This window comes from Anomaloglossus baeobatrachus, unplaced genomic scaffold (genome assembly GCF_048569485.1).
Source record: "Anomaloglossus baeobatrachus isolate aAnoBae1 unplaced genomic scaffold, aAnoBae1.hap1 Scaffold_2719, whole genome shotgun sequence".
Taxonomy (NCBI): Eukaryota; Metazoa; Chordata; class Amphibia; order Anura; family Aromobatidae; genus Anomaloglossus; species Anomaloglossus baeobatrachus.
In genome coordinates this window covers 113,460-129,451 of record NW_027442223.1, presented here as the reverse complement: position 1 = coordinate 129,451, position 15,992 = coordinate 113,460, and the positions used below count along the sequence as shown (strand labels likewise).

The window sequence follows — 15,992 nt, the reverse complement described above, 5'->3', positions numbered from 1 at the left end:
AATTGAGGTGCATATGAAGACGTATGCTTTCTTCCAATTCATTAAATCGGGCTAATATGAATCAGGTGAATTGAGTTCTGCTTTTGGAAACTGGGTTAAGAAGGGGTGCACCGTTCCTGGAGGTACTGCAATACCAGGTCAATGCGTGGAGTGGACAGAGCAAGCTCTTTTTCCATCTCCCTGTTCTAAAAATCCATTTAATATATGGTCCCCAGATAGGGGACGTATCAGATATTAAACTGATAAGAACAGATACTACACTTGATCTTAGCCAAAAGGCCGAGAAGCGATAACCAGAATTGGTTTGGGCCTCGAGTGGCACCCTGGCCTATGCCGGACACATCTTAGGGAGAGAGAGCGAGAGGGAGACAAACCCACGCCTACACAAGACATTTTGTCACCCAAGCCAACCCTTGAAAAGGCTGCTTTGCAGAGCCAAAACAAGAAGAATGGTGCGTTTTGCAGCCGCCGCCCACTGCAATGAATCTGAATAACTCCTCCTTTAGGGCGCAAGCAACTCCCCTCCCCCTTGCAGTCTTTCCAATTCACGATACAAAAAGACGGACAGGACAGGTTGCCTGACTTTCCGTCACTGCCACCCTTTGCCATCCTTACCCGTAGAAAGCCCTTTCATCATCCCCAAACCCTAATCTTTTCCCTTTCCTTCCCAGCCCCCAAACCCTGCCCTCTGTACCTTTCTCACCACCCGCTTCCCTTCTCCTGTCATCCCCCTACCACCCGGGAAAAAAAGAGATTGCCCCCTCCTTCCACTAGCCCACCCTCCCACCCAAAGAACAACTTCTTCTGCGCAGCTTGTTTTCTAGGCAGCAGCGCTATTGTGATGTCATCGGGGGGCATTGTGACAAGCCGCCAGTGTTCCGTCTCTTCATGTTGTGCACAGTTCAAACGGAAAATACATCAACAGGCAGACTACAGAAAAGCTTACTATCAAAGGTTAGAGGGGGGCTTTCTCAGAGGGCTTTTTACAGTTTTTCTATTCCCAATTAGCCGTTTAAGTGTACTTATTGAAAGTAGTAATTCTTTCATAGGCCGCCCTTTCTTAGTATTTGACGTTCCTTATATTGCGGTATGAGGCTTCGCAGTAGGTTGCAAACATTCATCACCCATGACTGTCCCCAATTGAGCTCAGAAGCTCAATGTCTATCATGACCTCTCTTTTAGAATGTCCAAGAGCAAGCAAACTATTCCTCCAGGAGAGGGCGCCAACAGACTACTAAAGAGATCATCATTACTCAAAGAAAACCCCAAAAACCAATGCATGATAGGAATAAACAGGTAACTTTCTTTGGAGTGGAAGCGGAGAGATCGCACCAGATGCCAATTCTAGATGTTATCACACCTGTGGTCACTGCAGCAGCAGGTGAATCCACTTTGTCCAAAAGGGATCTATTCCATTCAATTGCAAATGATCTAGATAAGACAGAGAACTGCAGCACGGGGACATAGCCGAGTTGGTCAGGTTGAGTGGTGATGAGTTTGCTATTTGGATGAATAAAGAAAGTCAAAAGTGTGAAAGATAAAAAACAAAAGGAGGAAGTGTGAAAAGTGAATGGGCCAAATTGAGGTGCATATGAAGACGTATGCTTTCTTCCAATTCATTAAATCGGGCTAATATGAATCAGGTGAATTGAGTTCTGCTTTTGGAAACTGGGTTAAGAAGGGGTGCACCGTTCCTGGAGGTACTGCAATACCAGGTCAATGCGTGGAGTGGACAGAGCAAGCTCTTTTTCCATCTCCCTGTTCTAAAAATCCATTTAATATATGGTCCCCAGATAGGGGACGTATCAGATATTAAACTGATAAGAACAGATACTACACTTGATCTTAGCCAAAAGGCCGAGAAGCGATAACCAGAATTGGTTTGGGCCTCGAGTGGCACCCTGGCCTATGCCGGACACATCTTAGGGAGAGAGAGCGAGAGGGAGACAAACCCACGCCTACACAAGACATTTTGTCACCCAAGCCAACCCTTGAAAAGGCTGCTTTGCAGAGCCAAAACAAGAAGAATGGTGCGTTTTGCAGCCGCCGCCCACTGCAATGAATCTGAATAACTCCTCCTTTAGGGCGCAAGCAACTCCCCTCCCCCTTGCAGTCTTTCCAATTCACGATACAAAAAGACGGACAGGACAGGTTGCCTGACTTTCCGTCACTGCCACCCTTTGCCATCCTTACCCGTAGAAAGCCCTTTCATCATCCCCAAACCCTAATCTTTTCCCTTTCCTTCCCAGCCCCCAAACCCTGCCCTCTGTACCTTTCTCACCACCCGCTTCCCTTCTCCTGTCATCCCCCTACCACCCGGGAAAAAAAGAGATTGCCCCCTCCTTCCACTAGCCCACCCTCCCACCCAAAGAACAACTTCTTCTGCGCAGCTTGTTTTCTAGGCAGCAGCGCTATTGTGATGTCATCGGGGGGCATTGTGACAAGCCGCCAGTGTTCCGTCTCTTCATGTTGTGCACAGTTCAAACGGAAAATACATCAACAGGCAGACTACAGAAAAGCTTACTATCAAAGGTTAGAGGGGGGCTTTCTCAGAGGGCTTTTTACAGTTTTTCTATTCCCAATTAGCCGTTTAAGTGTACTTATTGAAAGTAGTAATTCTTTCATAGGCCGCCCTTTCTTAGTATTTGACGTTCCTTATATTGCGGTATGAGGCTTCGCAGTAGGTTGCAAACATTCATCACCCATGACTGTCCCCAATTGAGCTCAGAAGCTCAATGTCTATCATGACCTCTCTTTTAGAATGTCCAAGAGCAAGCAAACTATTCCTCCAGGAGAGGGCGCCAACAGACTACTAAAGAGATCATCATTACTCAAAGAAAACCCCAAAAACCAATGCATGATAGGAATAAACAGGTAACTTTCTTTGGAGTGGAAGCGGAGAGATCGCACCAGATGCCAATTCTAGATGTTATCACACCTGTGGTCACTGCAGCAGCAGGTGAATCCACTTTGTCCAAAAGGGATCTATTCCATTCAATTGCAAATGATCTAGATAAGACAGAGAACTGCAGCACGGGGACATAGCCGAGTTGGTCAGGTTGAGTGGTGATGAGTTTGCTATTTGGATGAATAAAGAAAGTCAAAAGTGTGAAAGATAAAAAACAAAAGGAGGAAGTGTGAAAAGTGAATGGGCCAAATTGAGGTGCATATGAAGACGTATGCTTTCTTCCAATTCATTAAATCGGGCTAATATGAATCAGGTGAATTGAGTTCTGCTTTTGGAAACTGGGTTAAGAAGGGGTGCACCGTTCCTGGAGGTACTGCAATACCAGGTCAATGCGTGGAGTGGACAGAGCAAGCTCTTTTTCCATCTCCCTGTTCTAAAAATCCATTTAATATATGGTCCCCAGATAGGGGACGTATCAGATATTAAACTGATAAGAACAGATACTACACTTGATCTTAGCCAAAAGGCCGAGAAGCGATAACCAGAATTGGTTTGGGCCTCGAGTGGCACCCTGGCCTATGCCGGACACATCTTAGGGAGAGAGAGCGAGAGGGAGACAAACCCACGCCTACACAAGACATTTTGTCACCCAAGCCAACCCTTGAAAAGGCTGCTTTGCAGAGCCAAAACAAGAAGAATGGTGCGTTTTGCAGCCGCCGCCCACTGCAATGAATCTGAATAACTCCTCCTTTAGGGCGCAAGCAACTCCCCTCCCCCTTGCAGTCTTTCCAATTCACGATACAAAAAGACGGACAGGACAGGTTGCCTGACTTTCCGTCACTGCCACCCTTTGCCATCCTTACCCGTAGAAAGCCCTTTCATCATCCCCAAACCCTAATCTTTTCCCTTTCCTTCCCAGCCCCCAAACCCTGCCCTCTGTACCTTTCTCACCACCCGCTTCCCTTCTCCTGTCATCCCCCTACCACCCGGGAAAAAAAGAGATTGCCCCCTCCTTCCACTAGCCCACCCTCCCACCCAAAGAACAACTTCTTCTGCGCAGCTTGTTTTCTAGGCAGCAGCGCTATTGTGATGTCATCGGGGGGCATTGTGACAAGCCGCCAGTGTTCCGTCTCTTCATGTTGTGCACAGTTCAAACGGAAAATACATCAACAGGCAGACTACAGAAAAGCTTACTATCAAAGGTTAGAGGGGGGCTTTCTCAGAGGGCTTTTTACAGTTTTTCTATTCCCAATTAGCCGTTTAAGTGTACTTATTGAAAGTAGTAATTCTTTCATAGGCCGCCCTTTCTTAGTATTTGACGTTCCTTATATTGCGGTATGAGGCTTCGCAGTAGGTTGCAAACATTCATCACCCATGACTGTCCCCAATTGAGCTCAGAAGCTCAATGTCTATCATGACCTCTCTTTTAGAATGTCCAAGAGCAAGCAAACTATTCCTCCAGGAGAGGGCGCCAACAGACTACTAAAGAGATCATCATTACTCAAAGAAAACCCCAAAAACCAATGCATGATAGGAATAAACAGGTAACTTTCTTTGGAGTGGAAGCGGAGAGATCGCACCAGATGCCAATTCTAGATGTTATCACACCTGTGGTCACTGCAGCAGCAGGTGAATCCACTTTGTCCAAAAGGGATCTATTCCATTCAATTGCAAATGATCTAGATAAGACAGAGAACTGCAGCACGGGGACATAGCCGAGTTGGTCAGGTTGAGTGGTGATGAGTTTGCTATTTGGATGAATAAAGAAAGTCAAAAGTGTGAAAGATAAAAAACAAAAGGAGGAAGTGTGAAAAGTGAATGGGCCAAATTGAGGTGCATATGAAGACGTATGCTTTCTTCCAATTCATTAAATCGGGCTAATATGAATCAGGTGAATTGAGTTCTGCTTTTGGAAACTGGGTTAAGAAGGGGTGCACCGTTCCTGGAGGTACTGCAATACCAGGTCAATGCGTGGAGTGGACAGAGCAAGCTCTTTTTCCATCTCCCTGTTCTAAAAATCCATTTAATATATGGTCCCCAGATAGGGGACGTATCAGATATTAAACTGATAAGAACAGATACTACACTTGATCTTAGCCAAAAGGCCGAGAAGCGATAACCAGAATTGGTTTGGGCCTCGAGTGGCACCCTGGCCTATGCCGGACACATCTTAGGGAGAGAGAGCGAGAGGGAGACAAACCCACGCCTACACAAGACATTTTGTCACCCAAGCCAACCCTTGAAAAGGCTGCTTTGCAGAGCCAAAACAAGAAGAATGGTGCGTTTTGCAGCCGCCGCCCACTGCAATGAATCTGAATAACTCCTCCTTTAGGGCGCAAGCAACTCCCCTCCCCCTTGCAGTCTTTCCAATTCACGATACAAAAAGACGGACAGGACAGGTTGCCTGACTTTCCGTCACTGCCACCCTTTGCCATCCTTACCCGTAGAAAGCCCTTTCATCATCCCCAAACCCTAATCTTTTCCCTTTCCTTCCCAGCCCCCAAACCCTGCCCTCTGTACCTTTCTCACCACCCGCTTCCCTTCTCCTGTCATCCCCCTACCACCCGGGAAAAAAAGAGATTGCCCCCTCCTTCCACTAGCCCACCCTCCCACCCAAAGAACAACTTCTTCTGCGCAGCTTGTTTTCTAGGCAGCAGCGCTATTGTGATGTCATCGGGGGGCATTGTGACAAGCCGCCAGTGTTCCGTCTCTTCATGTTGTGCACAGTTCAAACGGAAAATACATCAACAGGCAGACTACAGAAAAGCTTACTATCAAAGGTTAGAGGGGGGCTTTCTCAGAGGGCTTTTTACAGTTTTTCTATTCCCAATTAGCCGTTTAAGTGTACTTATTGAAAGTAGTAATTCTTTCATAGGCCGCCCTTTCTTAGTATTTGACGTTCCTTATATTGCGGTATGAGGCTTCGCAGTAGGTTGCAAACATTCATCACCCATGACTGTCCCCAATTGAGCTCAGAAGCTCAATGTCTATCATGACCTCTCTTTTAGAATGTCCAAGAGCAAGCAAACTATTCCTCCAGGAGAGGGCGCCAACAGACTACTAAAGAGATCATCATTACTCAAAGAAAACCCCAAAAACCAATGCATGATAGGAATAAACAGGTAACTTTCTTTGGAGTGGAAGCGGAGAGATCGCACCAGATGCCAATTCTAGATGTTATCACACCTGTGGTCACTGCAGCAGCAGGTGAATCCACTTTGTCCAAAAGGGATCTATTCCATTCAATTGCAAATGATCTAGATAAGACAGAGAACTGCAGCACGGGGACATAGCCGAGTTGGTCAGGTTGAGTGGTGATGAGTTTGCTATTTGGATGAATAAAGAAAGTCAAAAGTGTGAAAGATAAAAAACAAAAGGAGGAAGTGTGAAAAGTGAATGGGCCAAATTGAGGTGCATATGAAGACGTATGCTTTCTTCCAATTCATTAAATCGGGCTAATATGAATCAGGTGAATTGAGTTCTGCTTTTGGAAACTGGGTTAAGAAGGGGTGCACCGTTCCTGGAGGTACTGCAATACCAGGTCAATGCGTGGAGTGGACAGAGCAAGCTCTTTTTCCATCTCCCTGTTCTAAAAATCCATTTAATATATGGTCCCCAGATAGGGGACGTATCAGATATTAAACTGATAAGAACAGATACTACACTTGATCTTAGCCAAAAGGCCGAGAAGCGATAACCAGAATTGGTTTGGGCCTCGAGTGGCACCCTGGCCTATGCCGGACACATCTTAGGGAGAGAGAGCGAGAGGGAGACAAACCCACGCCTACACAAGACATTTTGTCACCCAAGCCAACCCTTGAAAAGGCTGCTTTGCAGAGCCAAAACAAGAAGAATGGTGCGTTTTGCAGCCGCCGCCCACTGCAATGAATCTGAATAACTCCTCCTTTAGGGCGCAAGCAACTCCCCTCCCCCTTGCAGTCTTTCCAATTCACGATACAAAAAGACGGACAGGACAGGTTGCCTGACTTTCCGTCACTGCCACCCTTTGCCATCCTTACCCGTAGAAAGCCCTTTCATCATCCCCAAACCCTAATCTTTTCCCTTTCCTTCCCAGCCCCCAAACCCTGCCCTCTGTACCTTTCTCACCACCCGCTTCCCTTCTCCTGTCATCCCCCTACCACCCGGGAAAAAAAGAGATTGCCCCCTCCTTCCACTAGCCCACCCTCCCACCCAAAGAACAACTTCTTCTGCGCAGCTTGTTTTCTAGGCAGCAGCGCTATTGTGATGTCATCGGGGGGCATTGTGACAAGCCGCCAGTGTTCCGTCTCTTCATGTTGTGCACAGTTCAAACGGAAAATACATCAACAGGCAGACTACAGAAAAGCTTACTATCAAAGGTTAGAGGGGGGCTTTCTCAGAGGGCTTTTTACAGTTTTTCTATTCCCAATTAGCCGTTTAAGTGTACTTATTGAAAGTAGTAATTCTTTCATAGGCCGCCCTTTCTTAGTATTTGACGTTCCTTATATTGCGGTATGAGGCTTCGCAGTAGGTTGCAAACATTCATCACCCATGACTGTCCCCAATTGAGCTCAGAAGCTCAATGTCTATCATGACCTCTCTTTTAGAATGTCCAAGAGCAAGCAAACTATTCCTCCAGGAGAGGGCGCCAACAGACTACTAAAGAGATCATCATTACTCAAAGAAAACCCCAAAAACCAATGCATGATAGGAATAAACAGGTAACTTTCTTTGGAGTGGAAGCGGAGAGATCGCACCAGATGCCAATTCTAGATGTTATCACACCTGTGGTCACTGCAGCAGCAGGTGAATCCACTTTGTCCAAAAGGGATCTATTCCATTCAATTGCAAATGATCTAGATAAGACAGAGAACTGCAGCACGGGGACATAGCCGAGTTGGTCAGGTTGAGTGGTGATGAGTTTGCTATTTGGATGAATAAAGAAAGTCAAAAGTGTGAAAGATAAAAAACAAAAGGAGGAAGTGTGAAAAGTGAATGGGCCAAATTGAGGTGCATATGAAGACGTATGCTTTCTTCCAATTCATTAAATCGGGCTAATATGAATCAGGTGAATTGAGTTCTGCTTTTGGAAACTGGGTTAAGAAGGGGTGCACCGTTCCTGGAGGTACTGCAATACCAGGTCAATGCGTGGAGTGGACAGAGCAAGCTCTTTTTCCATCTCCCTGTTCTAAAAATCCATTTAATATATGGTCCCCAGATAGGGGACGTATCAGATATTAAACTGATAAGAACAGATACTACACTTGATCTTAGCCAAAAGGCCGAGAAGCGATAACCAGAATTGGTTTGGGCCTCGAGTGGCACCCTGGCCTATGCCGGACACATCTTAGGGAGAGAGAGCGAGAGGGAGACAAACCCACGCCTACACAAGACATTTTGTCACCCAAGCCAACCCTTGAAAAGGCTGCTTTGCAGAGCCAAAACAAGAAGAATGGTGCGTTTTGCAGCCGCCGCCCACTGCAATGAATCTGAATAACTCCTCCTTTAGGGCGCAAGCAACTCCCCTCCCCCTTGCAGTCTTTCCAATTCACGATACAAAAAGACGGACAGGACAGGTTGCCTGACTTTCCGTCACTGCCACCCTTTGCCATCCTTACCCGTAGAAAGCCCTTTCATCATCCCCAAACCCTAATCTTTTCCCTTTCCTTCCCAGCCCCCAAACCCTGCCCTCTGTACCTTTCTCACCACCCGCTTCCCTTCTCCTGTCATCCCCCTACCACCCGGGAAAAAAAGAGATTGCCCCCTCCTTCCACTAGCCCACCCTCCCACCCAAAGAACAACTTCTTCTGCGCAGCTTGTTTTCTAGGCAGCAGCGCTATTGTGATGTCATCGGGGGGCATTGTGACAAGCCGCCAGTGTTCCGTCTCTTCATGTTGTGCACAGTTCAAACGGAAAATACATCAACAGGCAGACTACAGAAAAGCTTACTATCAAAGGTTAGAGGGGGGCTTTCTCAGAGGGCTTTTTACAGTTTTTCTATTCCCAATTAGCCGTTTAAGTGTACTTATTGAAAGTAGTAATTCTTTCATAGGCCGCCCTTTCTTAGTATTTGACGTTCCTTATATTGCGGTATGAGGCTTCGCAGTAGGTTGCAAACATTCATCACCCATGACTGTCCCCAATTGAGCTCAGAAGCTCAATGTCTATCATGACCTCTCTTTTAGAATGTCCAAGAGCAAGCAAACTATTCCTCCAGGAGAGGGCGCCAACAGACTACTAAAGAGATCATCATTACTCAAAGAAAACCCCAAAAACCAATGCATGATAGGAATAAACAGGTAACTTTCTTTGGAGTGGAAGCGGAGAGATCGCACCAGATGCCAATTCTAGATGTTATCACACCTGTGGACACTGCAGCAGCAGGTGAATCCACTTTGTCCAAAAGGGATCTATTCCATTCAATTGCAAATGATCTAGATAAGACAGAGAACTGCAGCACGGGGACATAGCCGAGTTGGTCAGGTTGAGTGGTGATGAGTTTGCTATTTGGATGAATAAAGAAAGTCAAAAGTGTGAAAGATAAAAAACAAAAGGAGGAAGTGTGAAAAGTGAATGGGCCAAATTGAGGTGCATATGAAGACGTATGCTTTCTTCCAATTCATTAAATCGGGCTAATATGAATCAGGTGAATTGAGTTCTGCTTTTGGAAACTGGGTTAAGAAGGGGTGCACCGTTCCTGGAGGTACTGCAATACCAGGTCAATGCGTGGAGTGGACAGAGCAAGCTCTTTTTCCATCTCCCTGTTCTAAAAATCCATTTAATATATGGTCCCCAGATAGGGGACGTATCAGATATTAAACTGATAAGAACAGATACTACACTTGATCTTAGCCAAAAGGCCGAGAAGCGATAACCAGAATTGGTTTGGGCCTCGAGTGGCACCCTGGCCTATGCCGGACACATCTTAGGGAGAGAGAGCGAGAGGGAGACAAACCCACGCCTACACAAGACATTTTGTCACCCAAGCCAACCCTTGAAAAGGCTGCTTTGCAGAGCCAAAACAAGAAGAATGGTGCGTTTTGCAGCCGCCGCCCACTGCAATGAATCTGAATAACTCCTCCTTTAGGGCGCAAGCAACTCCCCTCCCCCTTGCAGTCTTTCCAATTCACGATACAAAAAGACGGACAGGACAGGTTGCCTGACTTTCCGTCACTGCCACCCTTTGCCATCCTTACCCGTAGAAAGCCCTTTCATCATCCCCAAACCCTAATCTTTTCCCTTTCCTTCCCAGCCCCCAAACCCTGCCCTCTGTACCTTTCTCACCACCCGCTTCCCTTCTCCTGTCATCCCCCTACCACCCGGGAAAAAAAGAGATTGCCCCCTCCTTCCACTAGCCCACCCTCCCACCCAAAGAACAACTTCTTCTGCGCAGCTTGTTTTCTAGGCAGCAGCGCTATTGTGATGTCATCGGGGGGCATTGTGACAAGCCGCCAGTGTTCCGTCTCTTCATGTTGTGCACAGTTCAAACGGAAAATACATCAACAGGCAGACTACAGAAAAGCTTACTATCAAAGGTTAGAGGGGGGCTTTCTCAGAGGGCTTTTTACAGTTTTTCTATTCCCAATTAGCCGTTTAAGTGTACTTATTGAAAGTAGTAATTCTTTCATAGGCCGCCCTTTCTTAGTATTTGACGTTCCTTATATTGCGGTATGAGGCTTCGCAGTAGGTTGCAAACATTCATCACCCATGACTGTCCCCAATTGAGCTCAGAAGCTCAATGTCTATCATGACCTCTCTTTTAGAATGTCCAAGAGCAAGCAAACTATTCCTCCAGGAGAGGGCGCCAACAGACTACTAAAGAGATCATCATTACTCAAAGAAAACCCCAAAAACCAATGCATGATAGGAATAAACAGGTAACTTTCTTTGGAGTGGAAGCGGAGAGATCGCACCAGATGCCAATTCTAGATGTTATCACACCTGTGGTCACTGCAGCAGCAGGTGAATCCACTTTGTCCAAAAGGGATCTATTCCATTCAATTGCAAATGATCTAGATAAGACAGAGAACTGCAGCACGGGGACATAGCCGAGTTGGTCAGGTTGAGTGGTGATGAGTTTGCTATTTGGATGAATAAAGAAAGTCAAAAGTGTGAAAGATAAAAAACAAAAGGAGGAAGTGTGAAAAGTGAATGGGCCAAATTGAGGTGCATATGAAGACGTATGCTTTCTTCCAATTCATTAAATCGGGCTAATATGAATCAGGTGAATTGAGTTCTGCTTTTGGAAACTGGGTTAAGAAGGGGTGCACCGTTCCTGGAGGTACTGCAATACCAGGTCAATGCGTGGAGTGGACAGAGCAAGCTCTTTTTCCATCTCCCTGTTCTAAAAATCCATTTAATATATGGTCCCCAGATAGGGGACGTATCAGATATTAAACTGATAAGAACAGATTTTGATTTAATGAAGCTTTCCAAAGCACCGCAAAAATGCATGACCGAAGTCACACCAAAAACAGTGCAAAGGCTAGGATTCGTGTGGACCCCTCCGTGAGAAGAGGATCCCCAAAAATCAACCCCGTCCCTCCGAGCCAGAAGGCCACAGCGAGGGTCAGGGATCTTCGGTGCTCCCCCAAGCCGAAGCCTGGTTGAGCCTTGTTGTTGCTCCCAGCGTCCACCGAGGCATCTTACCCAAGTGGAGTAGGGAGCTACTAGTCGTTGGTTTCGCAGCCGAGACTGCCCGGACCGTCAACCGGTGTTGGTTTCTCAGCCCAAGGCTGACCGGACCTCCAACCGGGTGTTGGTTTCTCAGCCCAAGGCTGACCGGACCTCCAACCGGGTGTTGGTTTCTCAGCCCAAGGCTAACCGGACCTCCAACCGGGTGTTGGTTTCTCAGCCAAAGCTGACCCGGACCTCCAACCGGGTGTTGGTTTCTCAGCCCAAAGCTGACCGGACCTCCGACCGGGATTATAAAAATTTCCCTTCTTAGCCAGAAGGCCAGGAAAGGGCAATATGCTTGGAAAGTATGAATAGGCAAGGCGCGGCGTGCGACAGAGTCTGAGGCTTACCAGGGTCCCAACCTAGCAAGTTCAGACTCCCTCCAGGGTGTCCATTCCTGGGGCACATTGCACCATAACCCCCACACTTACTCAGTCTAATAGCCTCAATCCTGGTAGGGCCATGGTTTCCTCTAGATGGATATACTATCCTCCCAAAGTACTAACAAGTGCAACCTTCCCGTGTGCATTGCATCATTGTACTAAGGTGGCCGGAGCCTTAAACCACCTTTTCGAACGATACTACACTTGATCTTAGCCAAACACTTGATCTTAGCCAAAAGGCCGAGAAGCGATAAGAACAGATACTACACTTGATCTTAGCCAAAAGGCCGAGAAGCGATAACCAGAATTGGTTTGGGCCTCGAGTGGCACCCTGGCCTATGCCGGACACATCTTAGGGAGAGAGAGCGAGAGGGAGACAAACCCACGGCTACACAAGACATTTTGTCACCCAAGCCAACCCTTGAAAAGGCTGCTTTGCAGAGCCAAAACAAGAAGAATGGTGCGTTTTGCAGCCGCCGCCCACTGCAATGAATCTGAATAACTCCTCCTTTAGGGCGCAAGCAACTCCCCTCCCCCTTGCAGTCTTTCCAATTCACGATACAAAAAGACGGACAGGACAGGTTGCCTGACTTTCCGTCACTGCCACCCTTTGCCATCCTTACCCGTAGAAAGCCCTTTCATCATCCCCAAACCCTAATCTTTTCCCTTTCCTTCCCAGCCCCCAAACCCTGCCCTCTGTACCTTTCTCACCACCCGCTTCCCTTCTCCTGTCATCCCCCTACCACCCGGGAAAAAAAGAGATTGCCCCCTCCTTCCACTAGCCCACCCTCCCACCCAAAGAACAACTTCTTCTGCGCAGCTTGTTTTCTAGGCAGCAGCGCTATTGTGATGTCATCGGGGGGCATTGTGACAAGCCGCCAGTGTTCCGTCTCTTCATGTTGTGCACAGTTCAAACGGAAAATACATCAACAGGCAGACTACAGAAAAGCTTACTATCAAAGGTTAGAGGGGGGCTTTCTCAGAGGGCTTTTTACAGTTTTTCTATTCCCAATTAGCCGTTTAAGTGTACTTATTGAAAGTAGTAATTCTTTCATAGGCCGCCCTTTCTTAGTATTTGACGTTCCTTATATTGCGGTATGAGGCTTCGCAGTAGGTTGCAAACATTCATCACCCATGACTGTCCCCAATTGAGCTCAGAAGCTCAATGTCTATCATGACCTCTCTTTTAGAATGTCCAAGAGCAAGCAAACTATTCCTCCAGGAGAGGGCGCCAACAGACTACTAAAGAGATCATCATTACTCAAAGAAAACCCCAAAAACCAATGCATGATAGGAATAAACAGGTAACTTTCTTTGGAGTGGAAGCGGAGAGATCGCACCAGATGCCAATTCTAGATGTTATCACACCTGTGGTCACTGCAGCAGCAGGTGAATCCACTTTGTCCAAAAGGGATCTATTCCATTCAATTGCAAATGATCTAGATAAGACAGAGAACTGCAGCACGGGGACATAGCCGAGTTGGTCAGGTTGAGTGGTGATGAGTTTGCTATTTGGATGAATAAAGAAAGTCAAAAGTGTGAAAGATAAAAAACAAAAGGAGGAAGTGTGAAAAGTGAATGGGCCAAATTGAGGTGCATATGAAGACGTATGCTTTCTTCCAATTCATTAAATCGGGCTAATATGAATCAGGTGAATTGAGTTCTGCTTTTGGAAACTGGGTTAAGAAGGGGTGCACCGTTCCTGGAGGTACTGCAATACCAGGTCAATGCGTGGAGTGGACAGAGCAAGCTCTTTTTCCATCTCCCTGTTCTAAAAATCCATTTAATATATGGTCCCCAGATAGGGGACGTATCAGATATTAAACTGATAAGAACAGATACTACACTTGATCTTAGCCAAAAGGCCGAGAAGCGATAACCAGAATTGGTTTGGGCCTCGAGTGGCACCCTGGCCTATGCCGGACACATCTTAGGGAGAGAGAGCGAGAGGGAGACAAACCCACGCCTACACAAGACATTTTGTCACCCAAGCCAACCCTTGAAAAGGCTGCTTTGCAGAGCCAAAACAAGAAGAATGGTGCGTTTTGCAGCCGCCGCCCACTGCAATGAATCTGAATAACTCCTCCTTTAGGGCGCAAGCAACTCCCCTCCCCCTTGCAGTCTTTCCAATTCACGATACAAAAAGACGGACAGGACAGGTTGCCTGACTTTCCGTCACTGCCACCCTTTGCCATCCTTACCCGTAGAAAGCCCTTTCATCATCCCCAAACCCTAATCTTTTCCCTTTCCTTCCCAGCCCCCAAACCCTGCCCTCTGTACCTTTCTCACCACCCGCTTCCCTTCTCCTGTCATCCCCCTACCACCCGGGAAAAAAAGAGATTGCCCCCTCCTTCCACTAGCCCACCCTCCCACCCAAAGAACAACTTCTTCTGCGCAGCTTGTTTTCTAGGCAGCAGCGCTATTGTGATGTCATCGGGGGGCATTGTGACAAGCCGCCAGTGTTCCGTCTCTTCATGTTGTGCACAGTTCAAACGGAAAATACATCAACAGGCAGACTACAGAAAAGCTTACTATCAAAGGTTAGAGGGGGGCTTTCTCAGAGGGCTTTTTACAGTTTTTCTATTCCCAATTAGCCGTTTAAGTGTACTTATTGAAAGTAGTAATTCTTTCATAGGCCGCCCTTTCTTAGTATTTGACGTTCCTTATATTGCGGTATGAGGCTTCGCAGTAGGTTGCAAACATTCATCACCCATGACTGTCCCCAATTGAGCTCAGAAGCTCAATGTCTATCATGACCTCTCTTTTAGAATGTCCAAGAGCAAGCAAACTATTCCTCCAGGAGAGGGCGCCAACAGACTACTAAAGAGATCATCATTACTCAAAGAAAACCCCAAAAACCAATGCATGATAGGAATAAACAGGTAACTTTCTTTGGAGTGGAAGCGGAGAGATCGCACCAGATGCCAATTCTAGATGTTATCACACCTGTGGTCACTGCAGCAGCAGGTGAATCCACTTTGTCCAAAAGGGATCTATTCCATTCAATTGCAAATGATCTAGATAAGACAGAGAACTGCAGCACGGGGACATAGCCGAGTTGGTCAGGTTGAGTGGTGATGAGTTTGCTATTTGGATGAATAAAGAAAGTCAAAAGTGTGAAAGATAAAAAACAAAAGGAGGAAGTGTGAAAAGTGAATGGGCCAAATTGAGGTGCATATGAAGACGTATGCTTTCTTCCAATTCATTAAATCGGGCTAATATGAATCAGGTGAATTGAGTTCTGCTTTTGGAAACTGGGTTAAGAAGGGGTGCACCGTTCCTGGAGGTACTGCAATACCAGGTCAATGCGTGGAGTGGACAGAGCAAGCTCTTTTTCCATCTCCCTGTTCTAAAAATCCATTTAATATATGGTCCCCAGATAGGGGACGTATCAGATATTAAACTGATAAGAACAGATACTACACTTGATCTTAGCCAAAAGGCCGAGAAGCGATAACCAGAATTGGTTTGGGCCTCGAGTGGCACCCTGGCCTATGCCGGACACATCTTAGGGAGAGAGAGCGAGAGGGAGACAAACCCACGCCTACACAAGACATTTTGTCACCCAAGCCAACCCTTGAAAAGGCTGCTTTGCAGAGCCAAAACAAGAAGAATGGTGCGTTTTGCAGCCGCCGCCCACTGCAATGAATCTGAATAACTCCTCCTTTAGGGCGCAAGCAACTCCCCTCCCCCTTGCAGTCTTTCCAATTCACGATACAAAAAGACGGACAGGACAGGTTGCCTGACTTTCCGTCACTGCCACCCTTTGCCATCCTTACCCGTAGAAAGCCCTTTCATCATCCCCAAACCCTAATCTTTTCCCTTTCCTTCCCAGCCCCCAAACCCTGCCCTCTGTACCTTTCTCACCACCCGCTTCCCTTCTCCTGTCATCCCCCTACCACCCGGGAAAAAAAGAGATTGCCCCCTCCTTCCACTAGCCCACCCTCCCACCCAAAGAACAACTTCTTCTGCGCAGCTTGTTTTCTAGGCAGCAGCGCTATTGTGATGTCATCGGGGGGCATTGTGACAAGCCGCCAGTGTTCCGT

At 46.9% G+C, this 15,992-nt stretch overlaps 11 non-coding genes across 11 annotated transcripts; all 11 read right to left on the bottom strand.

The window, feature by feature from the left end:
- Window positions 1-100: 100 nt before the first annotated feature.
- Window positions 101-291, bottom strand: LOC142265128 (U2 spliceosomal RNA). The gene has a single exon (XR_012731499.1). It is a non-coding gene; the product is annotated as a U2 spliceosomal RNA (small nuclear RNA).
- Window positions 292-1,678: 1,387 nt separating this feature from the next.
- LOC142265127 (U2 spliceosomal RNA) lies at window positions 1,679-1,869 on the bottom strand. Its single transcript, XR_012731498.1, has one exon. It is a non-coding gene; the product is annotated as a U2 spliceosomal RNA (small nuclear RNA).
- A 1,387-nt stretch (window positions 1,870-3,256) lies between these two features.
- On the bottom strand, window positions 3,257-3,447 carry LOC142265125 (U2 spliceosomal RNA). Its single transcript, XR_012731497.1, has one exon. It is a non-coding gene; the product is annotated as a U2 spliceosomal RNA (small nuclear RNA).
- Window positions 3,448-4,834: 1,387 nt separating this feature from the next.
- Window positions 4,835-5,025, bottom strand: LOC142265124 (U2 spliceosomal RNA). Its single transcript, XR_012731496.1, has one exon. It is a non-coding gene; the product is annotated as a U2 spliceosomal RNA (small nuclear RNA).
- Window positions 5,026-6,412: 1,387 nt separating this feature from the next.
- On the bottom strand, window positions 6,413-6,603 carry LOC142265122 (U2 spliceosomal RNA). Its single transcript, XR_012731494.1, has one exon. It is a non-coding gene; the product is annotated as a U2 spliceosomal RNA (small nuclear RNA).
- A 1,387-nt stretch (window positions 6,604-7,990) lies between these two features.
- LOC142265121 (U2 spliceosomal RNA) lies at window positions 7,991-8,181 on the bottom strand. Its single transcript, XR_012731493.1, has one exon. It is a non-coding gene; the product is annotated as a U2 spliceosomal RNA (small nuclear RNA).
- Window positions 8,182-9,568: 1,387 nt separating this feature from the next.
- On the bottom strand, window positions 9,569-9,759 carry LOC142265119 (U2 spliceosomal RNA). The gene has a single exon (XR_012731492.1). It is a non-coding gene; the product is annotated as a U2 spliceosomal RNA (small nuclear RNA).
- A 1,387-nt stretch (window positions 9,760-11,146) lies between these two features.
- On the bottom strand, window positions 11,147-11,341 carry LOC142265161 (U2 spliceosomal RNA). The gene has a single exon (XR_012731526.1). It is a non-coding gene; the product is annotated as a U2 spliceosomal RNA (small nuclear RNA).
- Window positions 11,342-12,059: 718 nt separating this feature from the next.
- On the bottom strand, window positions 12,060-12,245 carry LOC142265164 (U2 spliceosomal RNA). Its single transcript, XR_012731529.1, has one exon. It is a non-coding gene; the product is annotated as a U2 spliceosomal RNA (small nuclear RNA).
- A 1,387-nt stretch (window positions 12,246-13,632) lies between these two features.
- Window positions 13,633-13,823, bottom strand: LOC142265118 (U2 spliceosomal RNA). The gene has a single exon (XR_012731491.1). It is a non-coding gene; the product is annotated as a U2 spliceosomal RNA (small nuclear RNA).
- Window positions 13,824-15,210: 1,387 nt separating this feature from the next.
- On the bottom strand, window positions 15,211-15,401 carry LOC142265117 (U2 spliceosomal RNA). The gene has a single exon (XR_012731490.1). It is a non-coding gene; the product is annotated as a U2 spliceosomal RNA (small nuclear RNA).
- Between the last annotated feature and the right edge of the window lie 591 nt (window positions 15,402-15,992).